The following is a 6,359-nucleotide window of genomic DNA, read 5'->3' as shown; positions in this document are numbered from 1 at the left end:
TGACAAGTAATCCCTATCTTCACCGACATGAGATTAGAGAATTCAGCTAGGTCCTCCATTTCTTCAAGCTAACACACAAATTTCTCATAAACTCTCAGAGCAATTCTTTTTCAAACCCTATAATTTCCTGATCTCTCTCTTCATCTGTTTCCCTCCCTAAGACCAGCCATAATCCTCCTTCCATGTGACTGAAGCAGCCTTTGAATGTCCACTGTGCGTGGTTTAGGCGAAGATTGTTCGTGCTCAACCTCCTATAACTCACTTTCAGAACCCTAGAATCCCACTTTAGCCTCTCACCGATTTTAGGTAACTACACAACCATATATGTATCATGAGACATGTTGTGACCGGTTATATTTCGAAAAGATGTATTCGGAATCACGTTATTTGTGTCTTGAAGACCAAGAGTTGACTTTTCCCCTCTCGTTATAATTGAGTATAATCCTGCAGAGTTAAAGTTGTTTCGTGAGGGTTGAGTTTCGTCATTTTTCGGCCAGGGCTGAAGGTAGATATGAGCTTTGCCTTTTGGGGACGAAGGCTGAAGCTAGGCTGAGCTTTGTCTTTTGGCGACGAGGACTGAAGCCATAGCTGATCTTTATCTTCCTCATGTAGTGAACCTTAGGTATGTTCGAGTTTTATCTTCGTCGTAAATATTGACACGAATTTCGAGATGACTATTTCTCCTTTTTCGACTTTCGGTAAAATGACTATTTTTTCCCCTTACCCGAAACCTTATGAATATGACTTTTTGCCTCAAGTTGTAAAAGGATCATTTTGTCGCTCGCCAAATTTCACCATAAATAGTGGCGATAATACTTCTTAATGGATCAAGGATCATTAGCATATATAATATCTCAATCAACTGTTTTCTCTTTTATATTTTTCGTCAGAAACACGAAAAACATGATTAAGAACTCGATGAACATCTCAATAAAAAATAAATCTTTCTTCATTAAGAATACGAAAAAGCACGGTCAAGAATATCTTTTTGAATGCTCATTTTTCTCCGCAAAAAAACGATCAAGAAAAATTAGATGCCAAAACTTCTTTTTTTATTACTACATTAGGACTATTTTTGAAAACATAATAGCTCGAACTCTTTATTTATCTTTCAATTTACGAACGAACCTAGATCTATAATTTTGCAAAATTTAATTTTTAGATTTGGAAAATAAAAACTGTGCACTAAACGTTTGAAATAGATATTATGCTCCTAAATTATTCAGCAACGGTTTTTCTGTATTGAACAAATATTTAAGCGTTGCTAATTGGTAGCAGAAAATTTCATTGAATGATCGAGTTCAAGTGGTTAAAAAAATTAAAAAATATTTAGGGCATCTTTTTTGTTCTTAGAATCTCGAATAATTTAAAAAAAATAAAAAATCAATGCACAAACCGTATTATATTTATATTTCTGTTCCTAATATATTCAGCAACGTTATGCTTTGTTTCTAATTAGCAACAGTCGAAATGTTAAGCGTTGGTTCTATTGACGAGAAACCCATATTAAGCAACACAAATATAAACCCATTACTGAACTATTAAGAAACCCATTGCTTCAAAAAAAGAAAAAAATCCATACTGACGGTCCCACCGTTTAACTTTAAGATTGGGCGGACAAAACAGTTATCTCTGAGTCTCTGACTATCATATCTCTCCACCACTTAAGTAGCTGACTTCTATAGAGCCTAATTTTCACGTGTCACATTTTCATGTGCATATATATCTGGAGTACAATGCATTTTAACCTGTAATTTTCAGTGTGGATCTATTGCCAGCCTCTTTCAATCTTTTGGAGGAAGCAACTGCTCCCTTGGCACCAACTGATTGTGAAAACTAAGATAAATCAGTCGCACCAACATGCAAACATCTCAAAGCGCGAGCTAATCGTATAATGTTGATAACGGGGTGCTATAAGAAAGGTACCAAAATTCATATAAAACAGAAAGCTTTCTAGTTTGTCTTACATTAACGGGATGTTATATTACGTAGAAAGGTACCAAAATCCATATAAAACAGAAAGCTTTCTAGTTTGTCTTACATGATTTTGATACATTCACCAATAAACTGGTATTCCATTTGCAGTAACACAAACGTATGTGTTCGATTTTTTTTTGGTTTACTTAGTTTTGACTGACATAAAAAAGAAAGGTAAATATCATGGAAAACCAAGATGGTGTATAACTAAAAAGCCTTTTTCACAGACGGGGAATTCAGACTCCACTAAACCCACACAGACATCTAATTCCTTTAAAATCCTAAGCTCATAAGGCTTCACGTTGAACGGTGACCCTCACCCACTCACAGAATTGCTCCGTTCCACTTTTCCTCGAAGAAGAGAAAAAAAATGATTTTTACTCATAAAATTAACAAATTTATTTATCTTAGAAAAATAAAAACAAAATCCAGGAAAATAAAAAGAAAAAAATCGAGAGAACAAAAAAATGAAACCCTTAAAAAAACCTAAAAACCATTCTTCTCTGCCGCCCTCCATCTCTTGCCTCTTTCCTTCTCTGGTCTCCTTTGATTTATTTTATCTCTTGATTTCTCATTGTGTTATTGATTAATAGGATCGAAGAAGTAAGGCACATATATGTAACAGCTTGGCTCAGGTAATGCACATATATTAATTAGGGTTTTTGTTTTGCTTGAACAGCAGTATCGAGTTTTGTTATTGCCTGAACGATTTTTTGCTATTGCAAACCCTAACCCTTTCTCTGTCATCGTGCATGTATGATTTTACTTTGCTTTTGTTTTGTTTCCTGATCTATATCTTTGGATTTCTAGGTTTGCAATCAAATTTCTGTATAACTCAAGAAAGTTTGATTTTTTTTATTTTTTTTTTGAATACTTATGCTCATGTTTTTTTAATGGGGCTTATTTCGACATATTATAGTACAATAGCATTGTTGCATGTAGATACTGATGCTGGAGTTGAATATTTTGCAGCGAAAGAAAAGATGCAGCAGTTGTAGTGTGGCAGATATATCCTAATCGCTAGAAGTACTACTCATGCCTTATAATATGCAAGGTAACTCATCTAGATGTTTTGTTGGTTGTGGTGGAAGCAGTTGTCTGTAAGGTTGTCGAGTACGATATAATTACTGCTCTTGCGAAAGGTCTATCTGTTTTAACCATCGAGCATTCTGTTTGTTGTTGGTGTTGTTGTTGTTGTTTCTGTAACGGACTTTCCTGACTTTTGTATGCCTTAGTTGAAGGTTAACACTGTTGTTCTTGCTACTTCTGCGACTCAATCGATTATTACTAAAACCCAAGGTAGTTTTGGATTTATTGATGTTTTAGTTTGTAATTTTGTGTTTTCTGGTGAACTTGAAAAATATTTACATTGAAATTGGTGTTTTAGATTAAAAAGTGGATTTTGCTTAATTAGAGTTTGTTTAACATTTGTTTCTGATTTTTATGTATCTAAGGGGATGTTAGTAAGACATGTAGCCGGAATATCAAGTACATCTTCTGTGGACTTCTTCTTTTGCCATGTGAAGTGTCATTTACAATGAACCTTTACCAAGGTGGATATCTAATCAGAAAACTTACAGAGGTTTGCTGATTACGACTTTAGGTCTTGAACTTTACTACACAAAATTGGAAGGAACTAGATTGTAGTTGTGAACTTAATAGTACTTCGTTTAATGTTGTTTTGAATTTTATATCTTTAGGTCTTGAATTTTGGTACATGATTTGATGTTGTTCTAACATCTGTAAATATGTGGATTTCATGACTGTGGGATTCAACTCAGAATTCTAGAAAATCGTTGTTGATCGTACTTCGTTTGGTTGGACTTCTGAGGTTCTCTTTATTTCCTATAAGTGCAAAAAAAAATTGTGCCCATATGTACCTGAAGGCTTAAGTAATTAACTTTAGTATTTTGTTGCCCCTAATATGTTTATTAGGGTTTATGAGGTGACATTAACTAATGAACATGTTTTTAGCCTTTCAGAAAATGAACAACTTATTATTAGCCTTTCAGAAATTTTGTTTGTTCTGATCTTTTAGAAATATGACCATGTCAGCTTTGAAGAGCTGAAACTTTGTACACATCTCTGGATTAGATGAGGTATACTATTTCTTCTTTTTCATTCGGAAAACTAATGCTCAATGTTTTGAAATTATTTATTTATGTGTCCATTGTTCCTGAAATATGCAAGAAAAAATCATTCCTTTTCTTTTTTGCAAGAAAAATCATTTCCTAATCTGTACAAAATGTAGAACCTATTTATATGTACCTAAGTACTGCCTTATCCTTAAGTAATTGTTTAATTTATTAAATATGGTGAAACACAGTAAAGGGACTGTGTTCTCAAGAGGAAGAATAGAATTTGGCAATTTTCAAACAGAAACCAAAAGCCAGATTGAGAACGGCGTTCTCTTTCTTTAATGTTCATGTTCATTTCCTCGAGGATCATCCTTTAGGTTTCGAAAAATCTGAAATGTGTGAATATTATAGGAAGAGAACGATGCTCTCAAATAGTTGACAACTCAACAAGAGGAGCAAGATTAGAAGTAGAAATGGTCGGTGAGAATAGCAGAATGAGGGAAGCATCATGGAAAAGGTTCATCAATATGATAATTTTCATATATGACAATACTACAACAGAAGTACGGTTTGAATTTATTAGTTTTTATGAAAGTTTTGGTTTTAGATAGCCTGATAGTGTTCAAACTCCCTTGAGTACGTACCTAAAAAAAATTATAGGTTTCATCCAACTCCAAGAAAACCAATTGTTTCTGGTGATGGTTATCTGGGAGAAACTCTTGGAATCGATTGGGAGTTATGACAAGAGTTTATTGTTGATGGTAATGAATGAAGGTCTGGGAGCAGTGGGTTTGGATCTTTTTTACCCTAGGTTTGCTTTTCTTCCTATGCCATGTTCATCAACCTTGTAACAACAAAATGTTGATTAGGAAAACCAAAAGAAACAAACAAAAATTTTCTGTTAAATTATCTGTATGCTTTGCAAGTGGATGGTAATTTACTCATATATAATGGAGAGATTCCTTTATATAATTCTGCTGGTGGTGCACAAATCATGAGGTAGGTCTGACTTTGGATTTTTTAATGAGAGCCATGTCAGCCACTTCTAGCTGAAATCAAATATTGATTTTTGATCTGGCCGCTCGAATCACCTGCAGCTTACATGAAATCTAGATTCATTTTCTGATTTAGAATTCTGTTTATATTTGTTTGACAATTTAAAAAGTAGTTAGGTCATAAATCATGGGGGAGGCCTAATTATGTTTTTGTGACTCAGATATACAATGATGAGAGAACACTGAATCTGATTCCAAGTGAAGTTGGAAAATGTTTAATGGAATATGTTTTTTATTTTGTGAGTGCAGAGAGGTGGAAGCTGGTCTGATGGAATACAAACTAGACATCATCATTAGTGTGCATCCCCTTATGCAACACATTCCCTTATGGGTGCTTAAATGGCAGAGCCTTCAGAAGAAGGTTGTATTTGTTACTGTTATTACAGATCTCAACACATGCCATTGCACACGGTGATCTCTTTTACTCTTATCAGTGTGAATTAATGCCTCTGCTGCTCCCATATATTCAGGAATAGTTTTAAATTGGCTTTCAAATGAGTGAAATATTTTACAAGAAGTATATTTTAGACCATGCGTTTGATGCACAGAAGAGGGATCAGTTTATTCATAATATCATACTTCGCTTGAGGATGATCTCTGAGCTTATACAATCATCTTTGGTATGAGTGATATCGATGTTGCCTTGAGATGTTGAAGCCTGCTAAGTGTTTGGTATACTTGAGACGGAGTTAAATGTTGGTATTTGAATTTGCAAAATTAGAGATGGCCGTGTCATGGTTGGTGTTGCAAAACCAGGGTTTGATGCATGTTGTTGGGAAGAGATAATTATCTAATTCTTTATCTATGAACTGAACTAAATAAAACCCATCGTAGTTAAATATGATTTAAAACTCATTAATTGAAAGTTTGGATATTTATGTGTTTAGTTTAACTTTAAAATATCATCGTTATAGGATTAGTGCGTGCTTCAGATGGACTCACAGCTACAATTGCCCATTTGAAACAGTGATTACACTTCGTGGAACCATTTTTCACGATTTGGAGTAATTCTGGCACTCCGACTCAAAACATAGTAGATATAGGTACTCATAGGGAAATGTATATGCTTGAATTTATTGTTTGAATTGAGTTTAAGTGAATGCAGTTTAAGTCATATCTCTTATATGGTTGTTGTTTGATCTCTACTCCACATGATCCAATATTATGCATTTTTTTAGATAGTCCGGTCTTTCCATGGAGGTCATTTTAAATTTTCTTATTTTCATTACTGATTTTTGTTAATCATTTC

At 34.0% G+C, this 6,359-nt stretch overlaps 1 long non-coding RNA gene across 1 annotated transcript; it reads left to right on the top strand.

Annotated features, from left to right (window-relative positions):
• The first annotated feature begins 2,310 nt into the window (after nt 1-2,310).
• LOC113361340 lies at nt 2,311-6,157 on the top strand. Its single transcript, XR_003365087.1, has 3 exons — nt 2,311-2,612; nt 2,950-3,031; nt 5,360-6,157. It is a non-coding gene; the product is annotated as an uncharacterized LOC113361340 (long non-coding RNA).
• Nucleotides 6,158-6,359: the final 202 nt, after the last annotated feature.

The sequence above is a fragment of the Papaver somniferum genome, chromosome 3 (genome assembly GCF_003573695.1).
Source record: "Papaver somniferum cultivar HN1 chromosome 3, ASM357369v1, whole genome shotgun sequence".
Taxonomy (NCBI): domain Eukaryota; kingdom Viridiplantae; phylum Streptophyta; class Magnoliopsida; order Ranunculales; family Papaveraceae; genus Papaver; species Papaver somniferum.
This window is presented reverse-complemented; position numbering and strand designations above follow the sequence as displayed.